Genomic DNA, 6,217 nt, shown 5'->3' with positions numbered 1-6,217 from the left:
CTTCCTCTTCTCTAAAGTCTAGAATAGAATAGGCATTAGATGGAATAGAAAATACTCAACTATATATTCAATAATGAACTCATTCACTGAATGTATGGGAAATTAATGATGTGATTTCAGATTCTTCCTTGAGCTGAATCTTTACATAAGACTTGTTTAAATCAAGAGAAGTCAGATTTGGATTTGATATCATTGTTGGACTCACTCTATATGTAACTGTCAATTTTCCTGAACTCCAGGCACAGGAGGGAGGTGGTGGCTTGACGAATGTATAGATGACTTAAAGATGATGGTTCCTAGATCAGCCACATCTGCCCTGTTTTTCTCTTTTGAGTAGGAATGTGACTAGGCAAGTTTGCAGCAGAAAACGTCTAATCTATGAAAGGAGCACTGCAGGTATGAGTAAATCAGTCAGGCTGGGTATGAAGCAACTCTAGCTTGTCAGTAATTATACTGCTACTCTGCCCCATAAAGGTAAGAGGAATCCTGAAAGAGAAAGCGTTGCCTGGAAAATATCTCATTAGGAAAATGCTTAAATTGATATATGTCTAAAAGTCAAAGTGTTGACGTTCATGACCTTTTAGAAGGGCCTCTGGCTAAACTGTTGAATTTTTAGTGCTTTTTTTGGATACCACCTGATCCTGGCATTAATAAATCAGATTCTTATCTGGCAGCTCATGATTGGTGCCCTTTGCCTATAAAGTGACTCTGTCTGGGAGGTGGAAGTTACCATCTAAACTTCACCTGGGATCTAAGCTTTCCTGCTTGTTCTCCTGCTCTGCCCTTCACCACAATGAAGCTCTTGGCAGTCCTGGTACTGGTTGCAGTTTCCACCATCCTGAGTTCTGGTAATAACTTAAGACTATTACCTTAAATTAAGGTTTGGAGAAACAATACCTCAATATGCTCACTGAATTTTGGGTGGGCTATGGGTGAGTAGGCCAAATGCTGACACTTCCTGGTCCCAGGAATTTTCCCAAGGTCCATCAGTTATTTAACTGACCATTCCAAATGGAGTCGATTCCACCTGTATGCTTCCCTATTTCATTTAGATCCTTTCTCTGCTCTATTTTCATTGTTAATCAGTATATATCATGGGAACCCAGAGTCATGTTGTCAGTCAGTAAAATCTTTTTTTGAATGTGATCAGGGCTCTTAGTTTTAGGAAAGCAAAAATGAAATCATGTCAGGTTATTTAAGACATAGGTATTATTATATATTATCTGTGAATTTATTCCCCCTCAGCTTGTGCTCCACAGACTAAGTTTTCAATTATGCAAGCCTATTTGTCCATTTCCTTTTCTCCCTGGCCGTTATCGCAAATCTTACTTCATGTTCTTACTCTTCCAGAGCATACAGCAGCTGCTCCATATACTACTACTCGTGAGTCTCGACCTGCACTCCATCTCCTGCTCTGAGTGACTGTTTTCCATGATTCAAAACATCTCCAAGTTAGGGAATTTCTAAGCCATATGGAATCCCTTGGAAAAGTGTTGGAGTGTAGAATACCTTCTTCTTTCTTTATATGTCACTGTAGATCATGAAGCCTCTGAAATGGGTTTATGTGAATCGTGAACTAGTCATTTATTCTTTCCCAGCAGAAAGAAAAGGGGAATGTGGCAATACATGCTGGTTTGAGAATTTTGTGAGATGCATGTGCTGTCTTTTTGCTCACCATACTTTGGAGAGTTTAAAAGAGTTATTGTGTGGATTGAGGTCAGTTAGTCTCAGCATGAAAGAAGAGGATGTAATGCCTGATGTTGACATAGAGTTGTGGATGATTAAATGAGCATTAGGAGCCAAGGGAGGAGGATGTGAGTTAGGGCATCAGAAAGAAATAGGACTCCATATTTTGTTCCTTGTAATTTTATATATGCCTTATTTTTAGGCTGATGTTTGTTTCGTCTCTGTGATCTAAAACCCAAGTTCGTGATCCAAGACGCTGTTCATTCTTTTCTTACTTCCAAAATGTCCTGTGCCTTGTGTGTGAGTGTGCTTATGTTTATGTAGAGCTCTTGCTGAAATTATCAGACTCTCTTCTGCAATCATGGATAGCGCGGGGACTTTTGTCCTAGGGTCATAATTTCTCTGACTCCAGTCTGATCTTACACACTCTGTCATTAGTGCTAACTGCCAGGTGGGGTCCAGTTTAAATATATTCTTTCAACCGAATAAAATCTGAGACAGAATTGCTGGAGTGTCAATATGGAGGCAGAGTAATCCAGTAATAGAATATTGTTGTGACACTCACTGTTTACTAGTAGCTCTTTTGTTAGGTAAAATGAAAAAGAGTCCTATTACTTAGCCAAGTACCCCTTTGAACTTCGGATGCTGACAGAGAATCTCATTTTTATTATTGCAAGGATGGTATCAAAACTTCCCGTTCTGGCTGATGTATCTCATAATTACTATTGTAGAGACAGAATTTCAGTCAGTATAAATGGTCAGAGAAACATAACTTTGTATAGGTCAGGACTTTAGGGAAGAGACTTTGTTGAAACAAAAGAGGAAATACTATTAATCTAATCTGAGATACATGTTATTCTTAATATTTGTACACTTAATCTTTTTTCTACTCTCCTATAGAATTTCTCCCTCTATAAACACTCAGGAATTTTTTTTTTTCCCGGAGCTCTGGGACAGGAAGAAGGGCTTCCCTGACTGAGAATCGAACCCTGGCCGCGGCTACACTCATGCATTTTTTTAGTGGAAAATATTCAGTCATGAGCTGTTCGGTGGGGAGGATCCCAGAATATCACAATGCTAGGGATGCTCTTTCTGCCTCTGGGTAGTATTCCCTGAGATTGTGACAGCAAGTTGTTCAGAGCTTCTGTACTTATTTTGAGATTCTGAGGATGCCTTCTGTTCTGTCTATCAGTCTTGATGTCATAGGATACAAACCTCAGATATTTGCTCTGTGAGCATGTTCAGAGCTAGGTTGGGAAAAACAATAAGGAAAAGGCCAGGACAAGGCCAAGTTGAAGATTAGAAAGTTGATGACAGCTTTGCAAAGAATTTAGACTGAAGAATGCAGGTCCAGGCATGTGTGGGGGCAAGTTTTGTTCCTCGAGAGAGTGAGTTTCTCACCTGGAACTTTTCTTTCTACTTTTAGCTTCCCCTGTACGAACCACCCACTCAACTGTGAATACCAGCCGTCCTGGCTCCATGACCACTTCTGCCTCCATGATGACTGCTTCCTCCATGACTCCTGCTTCCACCATGACCAGCACTCCTTTCATGGAAACCAGTAAGATCCCCCCATTCTAAAGTTTTCTTTATCTGCCTATGGAATATTTATGTTCTCTCATTTAAGTGTAGAATATTTTGATGTGGGATACTGGTTGGAGACTAAGAAGTAATGATAAAATCCCTGTTTTCTTTTTATTGTTTTTTAATTCCTTGTGGTTTTCCAAAGCTGGTTAGTAGATAAGACAGAAGAGCAACCTAAAGTTTGCATCCTGCTGGCTACCATTTTACTTGCATGGCTCTTTAAATATTGGCATGTAAAAAGGGATAATTCTTCTTCAGTTGCTAATCCAAAAATAATGCATGGTGTGTAAAGGTAGTGGTTAGGTTAGCCCTAATCAGCATTTCTTTTATACTACAGAAAAGTTTACATAAAGAAAAATAGCTTTGTATTGAATCCCCCATGGGCCAAATTGTTTGAGGATTCTTAAGGGTATTTCTGGTAATTTTTTAATTCATGGAGTGTCAATACAGTCTTTGTATTGTATGTATATCCCTCCCCTCAATTTCCATATCCATCACACAAAATTTGTTGAGTTAAATATACATCAGGACTATGCTATATCTTTACACATGTGAAATGTAATTTTAATCTTACATTCCTTCTCTGAAGTTAAAATTAAAAGGTAAAGAAATAAAGAATTAGAAACTTGTCTTTGAACACATGGGATGTAAGAAAAGGGGCTTGGGATTGAACTAACGCAATCTTAGTTCCAAGGTGGCCTTTCCAAACTTTGATTTGAAGTATAACAATATCTGGATGCTTGCTTGTCACCTGGTACCTGGAGCTGAACTGAGCAGCCCATGGCGGACAAGTTGGCCTCTTTTCCCTTCTCTGGAGAAGGGTGGATTGCTTTCTGTTGTATTGCATAAAACATGAATAATTGCTGCATTCATTTTCTTACTTCAGCTTTCAGCCAGACTAGATACTTATCCAGCACCATATCTTCTAAATTTTTGGACATAATTTGATCATAGAGGATCTTTCCTGTAATCTCAATTCTAGGAACCTAACCCCAGTTCCCCTTGATTCCATTGTATTAGTGGCATTTGACTCTTGTTACTCCCATGTAAATGCTAAGGAAACAAACTTTGGATTCTTTTCTTGTCACCCTCTTGACAATGTGTTTCTTATTTTTCAGATATGCCAGCACACGGTTAGATTTTTCCTTTCATGATTTTCTGAGATGGAATCATCCTCACGCCTAGACTGGACCATTAGCAATTTCTCCAGCTGGACCAGAATGCGCCCTCCTTTTATTTCATCTGATTGCCTACTTTGCTCCCAATATCTCTTCCAGTCTCAACCAGCTTATCAGCCTTCAAATAAAGAATAATCATGAGCAGCAATTAAATTGGATGTTGTTTCTCTTTTTTGAAATAGTAGGAAAAAAGCCAACAAGCGTGGTTGTGGCTATTCTTTTGGAAGTTGCAGTAATCATAGAGATTCCATGGAAAATTCAGTAATATGGGGAACAAAACAGTTTTATGGTTATAAAAGTTGTGGTAATTGTGATAATTAGGTTTATGTGTAAACTTGATTTGCCTGTAGTCCGCAGTTATCAGACTGTAGTCTAGGTGTTGCTCTGATAGAATTTTGTAGTTATGGATTAAGCCGTATTGTCAGAATCTCCTTCTTACCTCCCTGATCTGTGGATTAAGAGACATTGTGGTAGGAAAGGTCATGTGTAAACATAAGAACTGCTTCTTGCAAGGTAAATAGTGAAGAAAAGGAAAACCACATTCCTGGAGTGATTACAGAGATTAATGTGACAATCAAGGGCTTGAAGAATGTTCAGGTAATGATTCTCAGCACATTTCACTTTTCTGCCCTTTGCAGACAAGTGGTGATTCTTAGATAATACCTGTGAATTTTCCTAAACTTTATCAGGGGATAACTGCAATTGTGGCTTTTATTACATGTATGATTTTGTTGATTAAGCCAATTATCACATTCCCAACTATCTAGCATGCAGCTATTGATCCGGCAAATGCTGTTCCACCCCCCCGCCCCCAATTCTATGACAAAACACTACAGAATCTTAGAGTTTCTGGCTGATAAGGTCATATATGCCATCACTCTCCTACCTTAGCTGTATATCAATTCTGTAGCTCTCTATCCTAATTATCTTCACAGTTACCTTGATTGCTTATTTGTTCCACAAGACATCATGCTAGTCATTTCAATGATGTTATTATGCTAATATTATCTAATGAGTCATAATTAGAACTACTTTAGACATGTTTGAAACATATTTGTGTATTAGTGGTTAGAAAACAAATTCAACAAAGACCAGGACCCTTTGACTCAGTGACATTTCTAGGGCCCCATGGTGTGGGACCTGTTGAGATATACCTTCTAAGATGATGGTTAAGTGGTTGCATCTAGCCCCTCATAAAACCAAAAAGAGGCATCAAACCTGGTGGGCGTTTATGCATTTTTGAGGTTACATAATCCTCATTTGGGTTTGGACTCCACTCCTTTTTCCAAATGACCCAAAATTGGTCATTTTGAGTGGGATCCAGAAAGAGAAGGTTCTGGACCAAGTTTATGCTGACATGCAATCTGCCCTGCCCCATGGGGCATATTGTCCATTATAACCAATGGGTCCTTGGTGTGCCTCTGGGTCATAGAGAGAGGCTGTTTGGCACCTCTGGTATGCCTCTGTAGGCAAGTAACAGAGTACTTAGGTTTGTGGAGCTGGAACAGCCATCCTTTGTGAATAACTATCTCCTCTAGGGAATCAGTTTTTGGCTTGATATTGGGCTTTAGCAGAGATCAAATAATTAGCCAAGGATGAAAAAGACTATTGATTTAGATTCATATGTATCTAATTAGATAATCTCTGTATGCCAGTTCATATTCTCATAGATGGCAAGATAATCTTTCAGGTTCATTAATCTTTATCTAATTTTTATGGCACTTCTTGGCAAGAAAAATGGGGGAATGAGACTTTGATGCCAGGACGGC

The 6,217-nt window shown here is 38.9% G+C and overlaps 1 long non-coding RNA gene across 1 annotated transcript; it reads left to right on the top strand.

Moving 5' to 3' along the window:
* The first annotated feature begins 716 nt into the window (after positions 1-716).
* Positions 717-4,601, top strand: LOC101420099 (uncharacterized). The gene is made up of 3 exons (XR_188379.5): positions 717-848; positions 3,113-3,247; positions 4,389-4,601. It is a non-coding gene; the product is annotated as an uncharacterized lncRNA (long non-coding RNA).
* The last annotated feature ends 1,616 nt before the right edge of the window (positions 4,602-6,217 follow it).

Source organism: Dasypus novemcinctus, chromosome 12 (genome assembly GCF_030445035.2).
Source record: "Dasypus novemcinctus isolate mDasNov1 chromosome 12, mDasNov1.1.hap2, whole genome shotgun sequence".
NCBI classification, from domain to species: Eukaryota; Metazoa; Chordata; class Mammalia; order Cingulata; family Dasypodidae; genus Dasypus; species Dasypus novemcinctus.
This window is presented reverse-complemented; position numbering and strand designations above follow the sequence as displayed.